Genomic DNA, 17,114 nt, shown 5'->3' with positions numbered 1-17,114 from the left:
AACCATTTTTACTGCGAATAAAGAGTACAGTGCGTGTTTGAGAGATAAAAAACTGAGATAGGGGAGAGAGTGTGTGAGAGTGTGTGTGTGTGTGTGTGTGTGTGTGTGTGTGTGTGTGTGTGTGTGTGTCAGCAAGTGTCCTTGTGTGTTCATGTGTCCGGGTACATGTGGGAAATGGGCGCAAAGCTGCCTACAACAACATTTAGTGTAAGTTTGAATGACCCCTAAAAGCTTGTGTGAGGTCATATAATATTTGGACAGCCTCGTCCAATTTCAGCAGCAGTCATATCTCCATCTGCTTTGCTCTGTATTTACTCCGAACGGGAATTGAAAACTGAGATAGGCCAGCTGCATGCATTTAGGAGTATGGCAGAGGAGGAAGGTGGACTCTGTAGCCCTCCACCCCTCACACACACACACATACACACATATATGCCCCCCACCCTCCTGTTACCGTGCCAATTTGTCTCCTCTGTCCTGAGTGGAACAGTGCACCTCCTGTTCCAGCGAGGCTCTGGCACCGTGGGCAGGTTGGTTCATTATGATGCTCACACTCACGCTGTGATTGAGGTGGAAAAAAAAGGGGACGTAATGCAAATAAACATATATGATATTTAGGGTTTTTGCATAACAGCTGGAGACTTGTTGACGTTAGCCGCTCGGTTTAATTTGCGGCGGCGGAGCGTAAAGCGCGGCGGCGGAGTCGGAGAGCGACGTAGAGAGAGACTGACGCAACTGGACTGTGACAGAAAATAAAAAGCTTTCTGTTCTTTATTCATATGAAACATCACTTCCAGTAAGACTTTACAGCCACGTGTCACTTAAACATGCATATATTTAATAACTTAGACTTGATTTGCAAATTTGCGCTGTGCCGTGTCGGCCCCTTCCCCTCTGTGAGAGCCGAGTCGGCCCCTTCCCCTCTGTGAGAGCCGAGTAGAGCAGCAACACCGCACAAATGTGAGGTTGCGCGTTGAATCAAACAAGACGACCCTGACTTTCAAACATAAGCAGCATTTTCTAAATCGTTTTGTTCTGCATATGGGCGAAAGAAGAAAAACTAGCCAAATCTATTATGGGATGTGTGTGAAAAGGTTCAGAACCCCTCTGAACAGAGTGTTTAGGTGCTGTAATTGTAAACGGCGTGACATATTTGGAGCTGGTATGCACACACACGGTGTCACACAGCACACAGCTACATCACTTCCCCACCTTGCAGACATTACTAGCTAACAGCAAAACCAAATAATGACAACACAAGAAAAACAAATCAGGGCTGTTGACGCCAAGGCTGACACTCAAGGTCCTCCATCACCGAGCTGCTTCCGCCGCCGCCGTCGCTGCCTCTGCTGCTGCTCTGGCTTCTACAGATCACAGCTTTCACCCTACAGCCTGACACGGTGCAGATGTGTATGTATAGAACACATCTGCACGGTGTGTGAGCGGGGGAGTAAGACACGGAGAAGGAGAGGAAACAGAATGAGGGGGGAAATTGAGGCTGGTGGAAGTGAGTCAGGGCGCCGTTCCATTTCCAGGGTGCTGTGACATTTGTGCTGAGCGGCGGTCACCCATGGCGATCACTGGTGACGCACGTGTGTGACAGAACTGCTGACCTCGTCGGTCAATCCGACCCGCCGCTACTGCTGACGACTTGGTTTCTGCAGGGTTTTTCCGTGCAAATTCATGATCCAGATCGCCGAACGTTCAACTCACGAGTCGTTAAGCTCACAGGGGAGCATTTAACCACATACAGTAACGAGATGAAAGACACCGCCACGCCACGCCGTGATCCTGATCCTGTCTCTCTCGCCCCCTCTCTCTCTCTCTCTCATTGGTCGTGTGTTCCTGTGGACTTGTTTGGCTGCTTGCTTGCAGGCAGTAGTAAATCTGAGCATCTCTAAAGGAAAGCTGGCTAATTCATCTAACGTCACTGTGCGCTCTCCAGCCTGTGCTGAATATTAATCAGTGAATGTTCCCAGTATCAAGCTGGCATCCAATCCAAACAGATGATGGATGGAGTACCAACTGGGCGATCTCTCTCTCTCTGCCTCTCTGTCACTCTCTCTTTCTCTCTCTGTCTCTCTGTCTCTTTCTCTCTCTCTCTCTCTCTCTCTCTCTCTCTCTCTCTCTCTCTCTCTCGCTCTCTCTCTCTGTAGACTGTGTCATTTTTAATGAGCATGTTAGGTATAGATGCCCTTTTGTACTCTTCTCCCTGTGCTCACCGTTCTCCTCCCTGTCCTTTCACACCCACAGCTCTAGGTTTTGACATTATCCCTTATTTCCATCACTTCCTCTTCTTTCACCATTTGTTCAAACATTCTGCTCGTAAACACAATTGCAATAATTAGTCCCCGACCTCTGTAGGTCATACTTTGTTCTCTCTTTCGTACGGAAGTATTGACACAGAATAAAGTAAGATTATAAATAGAAAAAAATGTTTGAAGTAATTTCGATTTTCAATGAAAATATCTTTAGGCAGAATTGCTTCACCGCTCAAATACGAAACTTGTAGAAAATTCACCTGAAAAACAGACGAGGGTAGAAGTTGTTGATGTGTACATTACTCATTTAACCTGTTTAACTTCATATATTCATACAATTCAACTTTGTTTACTCGAGGTAAGTCCGTCGATTCCATTGAAATAAACTAAATTAAAATGAAAATGTTGCTGTCATGAACTCAAATGTGACGGAACTGGAATCTTTGGAGAGCCTCTTGTCCGAGTTGAAGTGTTAAGAAGAAGTTTTGTTTTGATCATTTTGTGGTTTTATGATCGGCTGATAGTTCTCACAATAAAACAGAGAACGCTTCTAATTGATCATTTAGCAGGAGATCAATCACCTCTATATCTATCACACTGAATCAACCAACCAATCTGTTCCGCCAGTTAAGTCCTGAAATAAGACACATTTATAAGTTGTGTTTGTTCAATCCTAAGTAAACACACGGCAAGAAGAAGTTCAGAACGTTCAATATGCAAATGAGCTCAAGCTGCAAAGCAAAGACTTTCTTCTTCCCTCTTTCCTCTTTCCTCTGCACAAACTAATGGCCGACTCCTCCTGTACTGCATTCAAATCGCGTCATATTCAAAGAACACTTATCTCATCAAGCCCGTACAAAAAAAAAAAAAAGGCCCGGTGGAAATATAATCATGGTGCTTTTACTTTGAAAGATGAGATCTAAAGTAATAAGGAAAAGGTTGCAGTGACACTGCTCCTTTGTTTGACTTTTATCTCCTCCTGCCCGCCTGCTGTCAGTCCCGCGTCCCGCACAGACATTATGGACACCAGATCCTCCACGCCTCCCCGCATTCCTCCAGCAACCTGATTATTTCCTAAGCTTTGATAAGTGACTGCTGACTTTAAAGAAGATGGAAAAATATGAAGGAATAAAGAGTGGGAGTGGAAATCCATCAGAGTCGTTTATGCTTCTGACCTTTTGCTGCAGGAGACCACACGCTTTATTATCCCTCATTCCAACTCCGGACTCATTAGGAACAACGGGGTTTTTACTCTGACATGTGGAATTCTTCACACACATGCACATTCCGGGCTCCATGGTGGTTATTAGCTTGGCAGAGGGAGCGGGAATGACATCATGAGGCAGGCGGTGGTAAACACTCTTGATTGGTAGACAGCTGAGACTGCCAAGAGAGTGGGTGTCAGTGTTGGTGGTCCCGGGTCCCTCGCGAGAGTCCTGCCCGACGGCGACTGAGCTTGAATCTACGCGGCTCTCGTCAAGCGGCGAGGGCTGGAGCCAGCATGTGCTCGAGCTGGTGGGATTGATTAGAGTGTTTGGGCTGCCCGTGTTTGTTTGAACAGAGGAAACTTACATCCCAAATCCTTTTTACATGACAACCCTGTCTTGTAGAAGTGGATATGTATTATAAATATGAGCTCTGCTGAGGTTTTGCTTTGCAAAGCGAAACACATTTGATTGGGTGCAATTCTGTTTATACTTTCAATTTACCTAAGTGTGTGTGTGTGTGTGTGTGTGTGTGTGTGTGTGTGTGTGTGTGTGTGTGTGTGTGTCTGTGTGTCTGTGTCTGTGTCTGTGTCTGTGTGTGTGTGCGTGCACGTGCGTGCGTGCGTGCGCGCGTGCAAATTATACATTAGCACATTTGAGGGATTTCTTTAAGCCAGGATTTCACCGTTTTGAAATATTTCATGAAGTATAAGTAATTGTGTTGTTGTTTTACAAGCTTAGACTGCAGCAGCTTAGTGTTCAGGAGACAAATGACAAGGAAAGTGTTGCATATACAGCAGTGAAGTGAGAGTCAAGCGAGAGGCTGGAAGCATGAAAACATATGTACAGTACACGTGTGTTATATTTAACTATGTTTGCATATATGTACATGAAAAGAATATGTGCTGCTCTCTGAGTGAAACAAACAAAGAACAGACAGAAATAGAGAGGGAAGGAGAGAGAGAGAGGGAGCGAGAGAGAGAGAGAGAGAGAGAGAGAGTGGTGAGATAAAGGGAGAAAAGGTTTGCGGTTCAAGTGTAATCATCTCCACTTAATGTAGATTCTCTCTTCTCTATTGTGTTTGGAGTTGCTTGTGAGGAAACAAACATCACGTCACACCGTGTGTATGCACATACATGTGTGTGTGGTCAGGCCTGAGCACGTATATGCCCGAATCAACCTGTATGTGTGTGTGTAAGATGGTTACACATGACAGGAAGAGCAAACCTCAGCTTGTCTTCATGAGGTGCTGCCTGAGCTGCAGCAGCCTCTCTATTGTCCTCCAGCTACCATATAGATACCAGATTGTATGGAGATATGCGATTCTTTGAGGTTGGACTACATTGTTGGTACGTCACGTCATTATTCCTGCTATTCTAGGACGGCATATAGCTGCAGCACGGTATGTAATTGTGTGGTTCCTGGTTGCACAGTGAATAGAGAGCCGGGAAGCAGCGTTGACATTAACATCAAGCGAACAGAACGGCTCAAATGAATCATTCGCTCGGCCCATTCTGTGCTGCATGAGTCACAATGGAGCACGGCCACGGTCTAACGCACTCAACAGCACAAGAAGAAGACATTGGAAGCAAACACGGCTCTTGTTGTGTAAGTTGATTACGGCGAGAGGACAGTTGGGTCAAGAGCGAGAGAGAGAGCCTAACAGAGAGAAACAGAAAGAGAAAGAGAAAGAGAAGAGGTAGCGAGTGAGAGCGAGAGAGAGAGAGAGAGAGAGAGAGAGAGAGTGAGAGAGAGAGAGAGAGAGAGAAAGAGAGTGGGAGAGAGAGAGAGAGAGAGAGAGAGAGAAGGAAGAGAGAGCGGGAGAAGAGAGAAATAGAAGAGTGAGTGAGTGAGAGAGAGAGAGCGCGAGAGAGAATGAGAGAGAGGACGAGAGAGAGAGAAGAGAGAGCGAGGGAGAGAGAGGGAGAGGAGAGAGAGGAGAGAGAGATGGAGAGTGAGAGCGAGAGAGAGAGAGAGAGAAGAGAGAGAGCAAGAGATAGAGAGAGAGGAGAGAGAGTGAGAGAGCGAGAGAGAAGAGAGAGAGAGTGCAAGAGAGAGAGAGAGAGTGAGCGAGAGAGAGAGAGAGAGAGAGAGAGAGAGGAGAGTGCTACAGAGAAAGAGAAAGTAAGTGAGTGAGTGAGTGAGTGAGTGAGTGAGTGAGTGAGTGAGTGAGAGAGAGAGAGAGAGAGAGAGAGAGAGAGAGAGAGAGAGAGAGACAGAGAGAGAGAGAAAGAGACAGAGAGGAGAGAGAGAGAAGAGAGAGAGAGTGAGAGTGTCTTTATGTAAACAACGTTTGCGGGGTTTTATCGGGACTTTCTGTTACGACGGCGAAATGGAGCAGCTGTGGTTGATCTGCGTTAATAAGATGTTCACCTCTGTGTTTATAGGTGCAGGAAGAGACGTAATGGCTCCCACATGTTTAGACAACAAAGGACATAAAAGTTAGATTTGAATTCAAAATGAGATTAGTGATCCTGGGTCGATGCATGAAATTGAATAAAGCCACTGTTTATGGCCGAATAAACTAAAGCTGGAAGAGAGTGTGTGTGTGTGTGTGTGTGTGTGTGTGTGTGTGCGCTATAGCCTTAGCCTTCTTCGTTTAATAAGAGGAAACAGAATCTAACTTTAGAAACATATCGTACTCACTCCTCCACAGGCTCAAAGTTTATTTTTCCATCCACTGACTCCATAGATCTCAGGACAAGTCTTTCAAAATCAGAGCATTTTTTTTTAAATATCAGTTAAAAGCCACGTTAAATGCATTTCCCTTAAATATGACTTTATTTGGACCTTGAATAAAGCATTTAAGAAGTCTATTTCGGGACATCGCAACACACAAATCTTTCCTTTCATTCAGTGCCGGCATGAGGTATTTGGACAGAACCCCCCCTCTCTCTCCTTACCCCCCTTACCCCCCCCCCCCCCCCTCCAGTGTGTGTTGGAGCCGGGGTCCCTCTGCAGCCGTGTGGTTGTGTTTGCTGTGTTATCCTTACATTTACATGGGCGTGTAATTGTTGAACTTAGCAGTGTGTTCATTCATTAGCGAGCGCTTACCTCCCTGCTCCCTCTCCTCATCTCTCTACATTAGCTCTGACAGTAATGACTTGCCAGACCTAACCTCTTAACTGGCCTGATGCATGCTTGTGGCAAACCCACTCAAGCTGCCCGGCTAAAATGGAAACATGCCGTGTTTCACTGCGTTACTTTATTCCCCCCTTCCCCCTTTCCCCCCCTCCTCTTCCTCCTCTAACCCCCCCGACCACCACGTCTCGCTTTTTCCCTTCCCCTCGCAGCCCCGTTTCGCTCCGTCGATTCACACAGACAAAAGTGCGACTTCAGTCAGATTTCTCAGCTCGGATTTGAGAAGAATTTCTACAAGGTTCAGGTTCTGTAAAGGTTCATACAACTTGTTTGTGGATTGGTTTTGTTTTTCAAGTGCAGTGACCATCAAACACAGGGTCGCTTTGTTTTGGAAAACACATTGGAAAACATTCGGAACGTGAAAACAGAATTGATATGCTGTCATTCGTCCCTCGGACAGATTTCACAAGCTGCTTTACAGACTAAAATACAACAATTTCAACATCAAAACACTGGGAGGATTCAAGCATTGTGTTTGTTTTCAGTCCTGTCATTTAAAACGCAACGATAAAAATGACAACCACCCTTTAACACGGATTACCAGATAATGTTAACGGAGAAACACGGAGAAACATAACTTAACACACAACTTACACCAACGTACACAGCAAGAAGCCATACATCCATTTTGCCAGATGTTTTTAAAGCTCCTTACACAAAAGGCATATTGTTTCAAGAAACCGTAGCAACACTCTGCTGCTGCTTAGGTCCTCTCCTCAACCTGTTGCAAGATAATGCCGCATCTTCCACTTGTTTCAATTGTAGATGACAATGGAAAAGCCACTTTGGAGCAAACAGCATTTTGGACCAAGCAACACCTTTAATAAACATTTGCGGCGCCTCCTCTGTGACTCAGAGGAGGCGTCTGCAGGTCTGAACCGCTCCACTACTTCACAGGAACCGAGAAGAAGAAGTAGAAGAAATCTCTTTATCCAAAATAACGTACAGGCAGCATTTCTCCGATAAAAATGTGTTATTTATGACATGATTTAGGTTTGGAGTAGAGTAGATCATTTTTATGTTATCGCACATGTGCTGCAGCTTGGATTCAGACGTATTCATGAAGGACTTAGCCTGTAGGGCTCCTTCACCCTCACTGTACCCAGGGGGTGAAAAAGATACACGACTTCAGCTATGTGATTCCTGACTGGACTGCAGAGATAAGAGAGCCTAAATAAATCTCCACCCGTCCAAATGGGTTCCAGTGACAGTGGAAATAAAGAGGTTTTGGTTGGCCGGCCAGATGAGTGACGTCTTGGTGCCGTTCCCACCTCAGTGACCAGGAGATAAACCCGGGATTAGAGAGAGAGAGAGAGGCACTATTACACTGGCACACACACGCACAGCAACACACACTGGTGCACGAACGCGCAGCCCAACTGTATTTCCATTCACAAATACGTGGAAATGCAGCATGTTAAATATGCGAAGGGCAGTCTTGCGGACTCACGTCGGGCTGCTTGCTACAGGCGAGGGCAAAGTCGGAGGAGGAGTGGAGGAGAAGGGAGAAGGAGAATATCCAGGGAAAGATGAAGGGAATGCCAGAGCAGAGAGTGGAGAGATGTTATCGAGGATCAGAGATTCTGCGGACCCAGGCCCAGCGTTGTGAACTCCTGGCTGCTCTGACCTGAGATGATTATGATCCATCTCTGGTTGGAGGAATGACAACCAGAGCAGATTCTCTTCAGCGATAAAGACGCCGGACAACTTCATAAGACGTACACCTGTTTCTCATGTACAGCTCGCTACAGGCAAATCCTATGGCTAAGGAAGAGCAACATCAAGCAGCAGGCAGCCAGACGTTTGGGAGCAAAACACACTCCTGCATATTCCACCTAACATCCAAAATCAGAGTTATATGAAGGAACAAAACGCAGCCAATGGTTCAAAATGTAAACAAGCGACGATATGATTTCTATGTATGTAACTCAGTGTGTTCTTGTGATTCGTCGCGCACGGTTGCCTGATTTGTACCAACAAAATGGATGAAGTTCTGGTCCCAAACAGTATGAACAATATAAAGTGCAGTTAAGTTTGTCATTACAGCAGCAGGGTATAAAAGTAGCAGCTTTGCCCGGGTATACGGTCCGGTTATATGACCTGTGAGGTGCCTCTGCCCGCAAAGCTCTACAGATGTAATGCAAATTCCATGTACCCACAAGAGACGCAACCATCATCAGTGTGGTTGTTCTAATTAAATCACCAGTGCGTACTGCTGAGCCAGCTGTTGGTTATATGATCGGTCCCCTCATGGCTTGTCTAGCAGGGTTTCTTTAACTATAAGTCAAGACCCAAAATAGACTGTGAGCCTGTTAAATTTGGGTCTCTACACTCGGAGAATACTCTGGATGAAACGCTCCGGATGTTCATAGGTTTGGCAAAAGAATGAATCTCTAACTGAATATTGAGTTATGTTGAAAGTGCAATATGAATAAGAGTGCAAATGATTTTTTTCATGCAGGTTTAAAGATGGGTATGATAATTGTGGTTGGTACCTTCTGTGCTTTCTTTGTCTCAGTTCTTGGGGAGGCTGTGAATGAACTGAAAACGTCGAGCCTCTTCTAAGCTGTTTCTCCTCAGCAGTCTAAGCAACGTAAACTGTGTGTGTGTGTGTGTGCGTGTGTGTGTGTGTGTGTGTGTGTGTGTGTGTGTGTGTGTGTGTGCGCGTGTGTGTGCGCGTGTGTGTGCGTGTGTGTGTGTGAACACGCTGGAAACACTTTGTGCAGATGTGCTGTAGCTCACCGTTATCCGCCGTGGCAAGTTGAATTTGGCACATTTTCAGCAAAGACGGATTAGAATTGAGATGGACAGAGGGACAGGGTGGGAGGGAGGAGGGGAAGGAGAGGGAGAGGGAGAGAGAGAGAGAGAGAGAGAGAGAGAGAGAGAGAGACGGGATTGGATTTGGCTGTGCCCTCTCACTCTCTCTCTCACTCCATACACATTTTAGCGTTTATGGGAGAGTGGACATGCACATTTAGTCTTGCATGTGTGCCGGTGAAATGTTTCCACGCGTCCCTGAATATAAACCATTGCATTGCTCTGGCGTTTGGCCTTTGATTATCCCTGGAGGATAATGTGTTGCGGTTATGCTAATGCTTCACCCTGGAGAATGGCCCTTATCTTCAATGGCTCTGCAAAACTCCAGCTGTTTTTTAATTGGCTGCTGGAGTGTGTGAACAACAAGTACCTCCCTGCAGTGCTCCAGTGTGTGTGTGTGATGGAGAAGCAGCAATGCATCGCACGTGGCCAGAAAACTCTGAGGTCCTGCCTGGGTCAATACAAGCAATAATGCTGCAGAGGTTCTCACAGGGGAGGAGGAAACATCCATAGTATTGGATGGCATCACCAAAATGATTTGTGGGCTATTGAGCAAGATAAACAAGCATTATTTATTTACTCAGGTTTTGGCTACTGACCAATAGCTCGATACTAGTCAGCTTATTTTACAGTGGAGAGAATTGAGATTCCTTTGGCAACAGAACACACACTCTCAGAAAATAAGGTGCAAAGTTATAGACTGAAATGACAACCAAGAACTCACAATGTTTATGATTCCAAGAAATCCAAGCCTGTTTCTTACCGCTGTTGCTACATTTGTATTTGTCTCTCACAGGCCGAATGAATCACTTTGAAAATCAGTGGTTTATTGCGTTTTCACAGTTCTCACAGAGTCGACTTGTGAGGGGGCAGGAGTCCAAAATGACTCATCATGGTGGACGGACTGCACTTATTTAGCGCTTTCCTCAAAAGTCCTTTACAAGGACCTCACACACACACCATGCAAGGAGCCGACCTGCACATCAGGAGCAGTTAAGGGTTCGGTGTCTTGCTCGACAACACTTTGACAGACTCTCTAGGAGGAGCCGGGAAATCAAATGAGGAATCTTCCTTCCATCGTCAGGCATTTCAACTGAAGTCATTTCTTATATAACTTCTCTGGTAAAACTACTTTTTCTAGGTTAAATGTGGCATTTGATCTATACCAAGCCTTCTTAGGTGGGATGTCAGTACAAAACATTGACAGTAGGAGGCACCGGGGTTGTAAGGAGATGTAAACTGTGCAAAATGACATAAGAACTTTGACCCTGGACCAACAGAACACTGTGGCTACGGTTGTATGCCATTTCGTGGGAAGCATCATTTGAAGACGTCACATGACCGGAACGTCTCATTCAGAAGGACCTTTTGAATGCGGCAGAGAAGACTTTGGAGGACACAACCGTTGTGTCCTCCCGGATGGCTGTGAAGGTTCTCAGTCATCCAGGTTGCGGTATCCAAGGCAACTGGACTTGGTTGCGAAAGCTTGAAGATGAAAGACGAAATGTCTTCAAGCTTTCAAAACCTCCAGTTGCCTTGAGATGAAACGCTCCTTGTGTCCTCGCAGGCATCAGGCACTGCATTTCCCATAAACCACTAAGTTTTACCAGAAACCAACAACCTAAAACAGTCATGCCTTTTTGTTTTTAGTACAAAATAGTTTATCGCTTTGTTTTCAAAAATCCGAAAAGGTTTATGACATACTTAGATGTATGATTTGTGTTTTTGCCCAATAACTAAATGTGGTCAAACGTACTGTATAATGCTCTTTAGCTTTGTTGTGCATCGAATTTAAAAAGCAAACAATGCAGCCTCACAAAAAGGAAGGAATCAGAGTCTATGCTTGCAGAAATAAAAGCTTCAGCATGTTGCCAGTCTGGGGACAAACCCAGAATAGGTGACATAAATCTTCAGCTCCCGGTTGACAGAATGAGCAGTTTACACCGGCGTCCTTATTTAAAGCTTTGTAAATACACTTGGGTCGGATATTTACAATGCATAATTCTAAACGTTGCTTCCTCTATCTCACCATTAATCAGCTGTTAAGAAGGTTGATATATGATATTATGGTTATAATGTGATATTGATGTATGATAGGTAATCCAATCAGAAACTATGAGGTGTGTGTGAGTCTCTGCAGTCTGTCCCACTTACAACACAGAGCCACTCGGAGCTGCCGGGTATAAAGGCCGCGTCCTTCAAGGATCCATCCCATTAAATTAGGCACAGAGTTCCATTTCTTACTCTCTCCACTTAGGCGTCTTCATCAGCACTGAACAGTGGAGAAGCACCGGGAATTGAACAATGTTGAATAGAAACCTTAGCCTTTTTTTTTTGTTTTGACTAAACGTTCAGTTATAATCTGCCATAATCATTCCACCCCCCTGCTTTTAGAACCACTAAAACAGAAGTGATTTGAGTGATTAGCAATGTAATGTCATTATAACTTTAGAAAGTGTATTTATTAGTTAGTAAATAGTATTTTCTTTCTTGACTGAGCGTTGCAAAAACACAACAGCAGCATAGAAAACATGCAATTTATCACGTCGGTGCAGTAAGCTGCTAAATTTAACAATAACTGCAGAATCATTTGTAAAACTATGTGATCGTTTGGCCAAACTACTGACGCGACGATGAATCACTGACCAAAACAGCATCTGAGTGATGGAGGCTGAAATCTGGCCCAGCGCTCCTTCCTGCGGCGCTCAGAGTGACTGAATGGCTTTCTTGCTGTACTTTTTGTTGTGGCCCGGCTGTTTGAGCTGAAAGATGCAGCCTGCTGGTGTAAAACACTAATAGTGTTAGTTTGTTGTTGGAGCTCTCGTTGATTCATTTCCTTTTTTCACATGGAAGTCTTGCAGATGAAGGAATTACCAGCCGTTCCTCTGTTTCCCTCCTCCCTCCGATGGATCCTCCATCTGGCCTGGTGGCGGGCACTGATCCATCCTTGCCCTGGCAGTCGCTTCAGCGTCAAACTTCCAAACTGAAATGTCACTTTAACTTTCCGCCAACACTTGTCACTGCAGGACTAGCTTTATCCTCCGGCTACAGCTGGAGGTTTCATGCAGCGAGGTGACAGAAAGGCTATTTTCGCTCCTCTCGCCGTTCAAATCTCCTTTACCTATTTCCCTCTGTGCGTTATTTCTGTGGTTATGAGGGCGATATGAGGCTGTACCCGCTCCACCAACACCAAAGTCAAATCATTATAGCTTTGCCTCATAGTCAAATGAACACACATATAGTATCTGGGTGCGTTTGTACACCCACACACACACATTTACCCACACAGCACGTCTAACAGGAAAGGTAACCAATTTCAAGAGACCTAATACCCTGCAGCCACAGCCCTTCTCTATTCTTCCCTTCCCTCTCTCTCTCTCTCTCTCTCTCTCTCTCTCTCTCTCTCTCTCTCTCTCTCTCACCTGTCAGGCCACAGAGAAAATTTCATTCACAGTGAGGAAAGGGACCATTTGCAGGTTTGGAGACGAGATCCTGTCCTAGTTAGACTCTCCTCTTGAGAGAAGCGCTTCATGATTCCCGTCAAAAAAGGGTAACACACCTGCAGGTGATGTACAAAATGTCTCCTTTACAATTACACTGGGAAATGTTTAAGGTGCATCTAAAATCTATGCCATCTCCTTTGATTCACCTCATTTGTACGTCTGGGTTTCGGTGAAACTGTGTTAAAGCGATTCCCCGAGGAAGGCCGGAGGTCGGCTTTTATGAGTTATTGAGAGGAATCAAAGACGGTCTGATGTGAACATATGCTCAAACCCTCTTAACGTTTCATTTTGTCACTCTATGCCTTTAAATACACACTTGCCCCCGTCTCAATCTGTGCAGCATATTGCAACATATGGCGAGTTTACGACCGCCGTCCACTCGCAACAAACCGGCCAATATCGGTCATTTTAGAAGCGAGGACTTGCCATCTGTGCAAAAGCTGAGCACTACCCCACAACTATACGGTTTGCCACAAATGTTGAAACACAAATGGTTCTGTACGTGAAATGGAAAAAGGAAGAAATCTAAAAATAAACACGACATCAGAGGGAAACAACAAGACGTGTGTTTAACTATGAATCAAATAAGAAGTCACAATAATTTGTTTTTTTTGTCTTCCAAAGGATTGTCAGGATGGGGATTTGGAGAGGGAATGGGCACGTTCAGTAAATCCTGTTCCTGTCTCCATTGTTCTGGCGCCGTGTTTGGATAAGACAATATTGTGTTTTGAAGCAAACTGAAATCAAAACCATATTGCAGCTTTGTACAATAACATGACAGTAACTCAACTCGCCATCGTTTCACCACCTGGCTGAAAAACGTGTTTATTACAAGAAGTCCCACCCTGCAAGAGTACCATGATGTCTCTCACCCTTGGGCCCTTAGCTGTGAAGATCAAACAGGAAATAGAAGGTGGCCACAGCTCTTTGGCTGGGCTGCGAACATTTCCCAAAAAGAATTACATCCCATCTGCTGCAGTGTTTATAATTAGTGGTAAACGCTGAAGGGGGAAATTAATCTAATTTGACTAAACAGCAGTAACAAACAGAGCAGAATGCCCAGGCGCAGTGATTGGACTCTTATACAATGGAAAGAAATATTCACAGAGTTTATGACAGTTAGCACTTAAACACTACCATAAACTGGGAGGCCAAAAAAAGGGCAGAGCTGAAAAATGTCTCTCTCTAGGCACGTATGCATATAGATACACACACACACAGAGAGAGAGAGACACACACACAGGTATATTTAGAGACGTTCACATGTGCTTGGACTCGGGCACGGAATCACGTTTCAGCAGTAGCAGAGGTGGAGAGGAGGCAGTTTGCGTTTAATGAGTCGTGACCAAGGTGTAAATAAGCGTCGTCTGTCTCAGACGCCGGCGACGCTTGTGCACCTTCACGGCTTCATTTAATCCTTATATTCACCTCTCCGCGCTCTCGTGGCCTCGTATCACGGCAGAGTGGGGATACTCCTCTTTTTGCGTCATCAATCACCGCCGCCTGTGGCCCTGTCGCCCCGGCTGGCAGGGGTGCTGAGCTGCGTGCTATTGTTTTTGCTGGCTCGTGTTTGCCGTATTAGACTATTTTTGGTATCGCAGGTCTTGCGGTTCGGGGTTGGCACTCACGAAGTTCCACCGTGAACTAGATCAATGTTTACCTCCAGAGATTGTAAAAACTCACTCGGAAACTTTCAGAGGGCGTCGGTTTGCTGTTGTTGTTGGAAGTCTTTAACAACAAGGGCAAGAGACTCAGAATTAAAGAAGGATTAGCAGAATTTGAATATTAATCTTAAATTAGTTTACTTAGTTAAATAGTTTCCAGCGGTCAGACCAGCACCACATAATCACAAGATACCAGGGTCAAACAAAACAAAACAAAACAGCATCTTTTTCCTCTTTAATGCTCTGTCTACCTTGTGTAAACTCTTTAAACTACATTTTTAACATTTAATTGCCCTGTGATTATTGATTTGTCATTTCAATGGAATTTGTTTTCATTTCAATCAAGTCAAAGAGTTGCGTCATTTGAACATTTGGAAATACAAGAAGACATCTGAAGCTTGACTTTGTGATGCAGATTTGCAAGAGTCAACATGTTGGATCATCACGAGACAAACCTGTCAACATCAGCATCACATAAACATCCTTCTGTAAACTCGCCCAGTGTTTTTACTCCATTGACAGTTTGGGGGCTACGGTTCATCTGACTTACTTGTTTATGAAATGTGGGGAGGAAACGGCCAGAAAATCCATGACAACATCTGAAATGCATGTCAACAAGTTCTACAGAGTTCCCAACGGCAATCATGTAAACCTTAGTTTGACTTAAATGTGCTGCATCTCTTTCTTAGCTCTGTACTGTTTTACGGTCCTGTGACCTGACCTAGATCAATTTTCCTATTCTTAGAGGCTTCACACGTCCAAAATCAGAGATGATCTCCGAGTTTGGATCCTCCGGGAAATCAGGTACAGTTCTGTTCAAACAGGCAGAGCGGAGGACTCGTCTGGAACGACTCAAGGAGGCATGAAATCCTAATTTTACCACTTCTGTTACAGTAAGCAGACCAGGTCCGCCGGTCACCTTTGTCTCACCAAGATTAATGGCTCGTCTCACAGGTTGGGCTCCTATTACGTAGTTTGTCCATCGCCACCTCGTTATGGGCACATCTTTCACTGTCACACACCAGAGGAAAGCAGCAGAACCGGCCGTTACCCTCACAAGCCCGGCTCAAGCAAAACCTGATATCTGCAGCACATGGCTAAGAGCACCAGATCCACCTGGAGCAAAGTTTGCTATACTTCCCACTTAAAAGTATAGCACTGCCTGATAAAACTGCAATGTGTTGTATAAACATGCGTGTGTGTGAAAAGTGTGCAGCGTTTGATGTGCCTTTTGCTTGGTATTGCATTTGTCACTGTGATATAAAGTAGATGATCCCACTGCCTGATAGCCGGATGAAAGACGGAAACAAATGGCCTGGTGTCGAGCTCGGTAATGTATGGCTGCACATATAGGTGGATAAATAGGATAATGGCTTCTGTGTGAGTGTGAGTGTGTGTGTGTGTGTGTGTGTGTGTGTGTGTGTGTGTGTGTGTGTGTGTGTGTGTGTGTGTGTGTGTGTGTGTGTGTGTGCGTGTGCGTGTGCTGTAGAGTAATATACTGTCCATAAGTGTGATGAGTGATATCCTGTGTGCTTTATATGTGCTGTATGTACATATGAGCATGTGTGTGAGTATGTGTGTGTGTGTGGTACAGTAAAGGAAGAGCTTTAAAGATGTTTGTCCAGCAGAGGCCCCATCCCATCCTCCCGTTGCTCTGACGAGTGGCTTGGTTAATAATTCATATGGAATACATGCATCTCACCACGGTAAGTTATTGTTTTTGTGAGGCCATTTATCTTCATGCTGACTAATTTGCCCTATGGCGTAACGGCACTCAGGACTTTGTGGGTGGAATGGGAGTCGATGACATTTTCTGGAGATGTGATTGGCCTCACTTTATATTCTCATTTTTCTGCACGCTTACATACAAAAATGCCTCACACACACACACATTGTGCACAGATTTCAGAGTGCAGGTGGAATTCACGTGCACGGCGAAATCTTGTCACAGAATCCCTCACAGCCCTCCTCTTACGCATCTAAGTAAGCTACATGTAAGCTGTTATTTATGATGAGACTCCGGAGAATTACGCTCTCTTAGTCGCCTCTCTCTTATTATTTCTGTAATGCGCATTAAAGTATTAAAAGCTGGCTGTGTGTGTGTGTGTATGTGTGTGTGTGGCGCTCCTGGTGGCCCGGCTCATCCATATTCATGAGAGCGAGTGAATGGGAAGGGTTTGCTCTGTGTGTCAGTGTGCTTGTCTTAATGTCTACCTTTCTCTCTCTCCCCTCCTCCCTCCTCCTTGTATCATTTCCTCTCCGTATTGCTCTTATGAGATATTAAAGAAATCATAAGCGAGATAATGTAATAAACAGCTTAAATGGCCTGCGATGCCGGCGTAATCTCTTTAAAAATAAATGGGCCCAAGTTTGTGTGGCGCATATTGGGAACGCAACGGAGACGCTTTACATGAAGTCTGTGGCTCTGGGATGCAAATTTCTCACATTATGGCAACACATTTCCCCCCCAACGACCTATTGATGTTTTCATATTTCCGAGAAGTAATAAAGCATTTGTATTGC

Source organism: Genypterus blacodes, unplaced genomic scaffold (genome assembly GCF_046128005.1).
Source record: "Genypterus blacodes isolate CSIRO-AG114 ecotype Tasmania unplaced genomic scaffold, CSIRO-AGI_Gbla_v1 ptg000045l_1, whole genome shotgun sequence".
In the NCBI taxonomy this organism is placed as follows: domain Eukaryota; kingdom Metazoa; phylum Chordata; class Actinopteri; order Ophidiiformes; family Ophidiidae; genus Genypterus; species Genypterus blacodes.
This window is presented reverse-complemented; position numbering follows the sequence as displayed.